This window comes from Pollicipes pollicipes, unplaced genomic scaffold (genome assembly GCF_011947565.3).
Source record: "Pollicipes pollicipes isolate AB1234 unplaced genomic scaffold, Ppol_2.1 Scaffold_3087;HRSCAF=3621_pilon_pilon_pilon, whole genome shotgun sequence".
In the NCBI taxonomy this organism is placed as follows: Eukaryota; Metazoa; Arthropoda; class Thecostraca; order Pollicipedomorpha; family Pollicipedidae; genus Pollicipes; species Pollicipes pollicipes.
Window position 1 is genome coordinate 29052685 of NW_023596225.1, and position 3473 is coordinate 29056157.

A 3473-nucleotide genomic window follows, 5' to 3' on the forward strand; every position below is an offset into this window, starting at 1 on the left:
ACGGTGTGGAACCGAAAAATGCGTGTTGTTGCATTTGTCAAGCGTTTGACACCTAAACGTATGCTCGATAGCTAAGTTACTAGAATACTGGAGTGAAAATCGAGACAACAAATAAACTTGTCCATACCGTAGACATGGAAGTCAACCCTTTATCCGTGCAGTGCAGTCAGAACCAATCACGTCTATGTGTTTCAAATGCGTCCTGAATCAGTTGGGTTAACGACCGGTAATGAGAAAATCCGTTCCCTTTCTGGCAACTCTAGCAGACTTTTGTAGCGATCGCGTTTCGAATGATTTACTGAAAACTTACCCAGTTTGAAAACAAAGAAGATAAGCAATTGCGCTAACCTACTCATATGAACCACTGGGTTTTCGAGTACGCTTTCTGACCTCGATGTGATGCATTATGCGAAATCGTTGGAATGGAGTGATCTTTAATGCCCAATCAATGTTCAAAAATTGCTTCAGAACTATGCGCGTCGCAAAAAAAACAAACAGCCAAGTATTTAATAACTGAGTCAGTGCTGTCTTATTTCATTTTTGGTGAAGACTCATGGGAGCTCCTAAATGAACTGACCGGTAATGTAAAATGCGCCGCAATGTATGTTATTTTCCATTAAATCTGTATCAAAACAATTCACATTGCAAGCAGGTAACTATTTTGGGACATTCCGAAAAAAAAACAGAACGTCCGTTGTCCTGATTTGCGCCAGCCTTCCATGGGGAAATCAGGTCATTACGCAAAAACACAATGCATCTAATATTGACTCTTTTGTGCTGGTGTTGCACTATAACCGTAGGGTTTCTACAGACTATACGATGTTTCCACCCGGCATCGAACCGGGTGTCTTTCGCATGCTAGCCGAATGTGATAACCACAATACCTTGGAAACAGGTGATGCTACCTGACAAACCAACCGGTCGGGGGACAGGGGCCGGCCGACTGATCTCAACCTGACTAGCTCTCCGGGAGCGGGTCCACCCCAAGTAAGGGGCGACCTGTCGGTCAGACATGGCGCCCAACTATTGACGTCATCTTGGGATACTGCAGGGGCTGTAGCTCAAGTGGTAGAGCGCTCGCTTAGCATGTGAGAGGTACGGGGATCGATACCCCGCAGCTCCAGATCGTGAATTTTAGGGTTTACAAGTCGACAGAGACGTCGGGCTTATGCCATGAAAAGTGGCACCAAAATGTTTCTGTCAAAAGATGTGGAGATCGGACTGCGCGGGAGATGCATTTGCCCGACTGGCAAATGGCGAGGGGCAGTGCCCAGCTTGTCCCTCGGGTTGTGCTGCCTCTGGGCGCGTCCGTAAGGTTGGTACGCGCGGCTTCTACGTGACACACACACACACACACACACACACACACACACACACACACACACACACACACACACACACACACACACACACACACACACACACACACACACACACACACACACACACACACACACACACACACACACACACACAACCGACAGCGATTTTGCATCTTCGAGCTCGTCGAGAGTAGGAGCCTCTTCAGGGTCACCAATGGAACAGCATATATACGGCGCACGTCGGAACTGATTCATGGTCGTAGGGTACAGAAATGGCGTGATGTTAACCAAGGAGAAACGAGTGCGACATCGTCCGATGGACGCCTAAACAAGTAAGAATTAAGACATCGCCTTGCGATCACAAAACTGGCTGATGCAACTGGCAGGTGGTGAGATAATAAAGATAACGGTTAGCTGGCTTGTCCAAGAGAACTTCGTCCTCAAGTCCTAGCTCACAGCATGAAGACCATTGTCGAACAATTGGGCAAGTGCGAAGTCACTACATGGTAGCCTTAAGGTGATGGGCAATCCAGGGAAGTGTTTCTCCAACAAACTCAATGAAGTCCGTGCCATGTACGATGTCATGCCGCCTTAATTGGGTCATTCTGATTTCAACTTGCCGAGAGATGGCGGCAGCGGTGCTGGACGTGTTTGCGAAAACGAATATCGTGCTTATTCGTGTTTTGACCATTTTTCATAGTCTCCATTCATATTTTTCCGTGAGCCTGACATGTTTACTTTTATTCACATCTTCGGTCGCGGTATGATTCTTAGGTTAATCGAATACGGGCGTTATTTCTGTAATGACCATTAATCATGCCTAACATCTTGCATTATGTAGCACAACACGTGATTGGAAACGGGCGATGTCATCCCATCCTAATTTGTGCACTGTTAACTATCTTTATGTTGGTCTTGTATAACAACCGTACCGTTTCTACAAGCTAAACTATGTTTCCGCCCGGGATCGAACCGGGGGCCTTCCGCGTGTTAGGCGGACGTGATAACCACTACACCACGGAAACGGCTGATTGCCCCTGATAAGCCGGCCGATCAGGAGACAGGAGCCGACCCACCGACCTCGACATGGCCAGCTCTTTGGGAGTTGTGTGTGTGTCCGTGTGTGTGAGTGTGAGAGAGCAGGACCCACTCCCTTCCAAGCCTGGCACTCTCTTCTATGTTTGGCTTTCAGCCTCCCGTTTTTGTGTTTTTACCTATTTCCATCAATGGGTAGTAACGCTAGTTCCACGACAAAAGGCCGCATGGAAATAGAACGTGAGCGTAAAACACTTCCACAAATGTTCGTTTGGAAATATATGTGTACATTGCAGCGGGTTGCGCGCTGCGCTTTGCAATGGTTTTGTGAAATTTGACAGCATTTTCTTCCTGGCTTCGTAGCGTGCTCTCGGGGCTTGTGAGAAGAGTGCAAGTGATCGTGGAGCTCTGTAACGCTTCGTGCTGCCGTAAATCACTGTTGCAGCCTTCTGCAACTTTTTGCAACGAGCTGAAAAATTGGCCTTGAGTATCCTTAACGTGTAGCAAAAACGCTGAAGGTGGTTTTAGGGCGCTCCCAATATCCGTTAAGCAGTGAACTGCTTTTTCAACATTCTGCAACCTTTGCAGCAGTTTCAAAATCCTCTTGTATGAGCTCTTGTGCCCTAGAAGACCACTGAAGGTAGTTTTAGGACACTGACTCGCTTCGTTATGTTCATAATCTTTTCAATTTATGCTGGGAATATCCTCATATGTTCAGGTAACCTAGCCGTCTTGCAAAGAAACTGCACTCGATGGTTAACTGCTCGGGATGTAGGGTGAGGTTGAGGTTAGGGACATAATCATATCAAGAGGAGTCCATAGAATGCTTCTCCGCTGCCACACCCGTACAACACGAATTGGATTACGAACGACCTGTTGGGTATCTAATCTACTTCCCACAAGATGTCTTGGGTTTCGACATTACTTGGCTTTAAATACAGCTTTAATTCGTATATCCCCACCCTATGCTGAGTTGCCGTTGCTTCCACTGGTCCTTAAAATATATGAACTTGCTTGCCATGCATTTGCCTCGTCCCCCGCCCTCTACAATCATACGCCACATTCATTAATGGCATCGGTTATCATCTTCAGCTCAACAATTTTGTCCTGCTAGTC

General features: G+C 46.9%; 1 non-coding gene across 1 annotated transcript; it reads right to left on the minus strand.

Moving 5' to 3' along the window:
* Window positions 1-2274: 2274 nt before the first annotated feature.
* On the minus strand, window positions 2275-2347 carry TRNAV-AAC (transfer RNA valine (anticodon AAC)). The gene has a single exon. It is a non-coding gene; the product is annotated as a tRNA-Val (tRNA).
* Between the last annotated feature and the right edge of the window lie 1126 nt (window positions 2348-3473).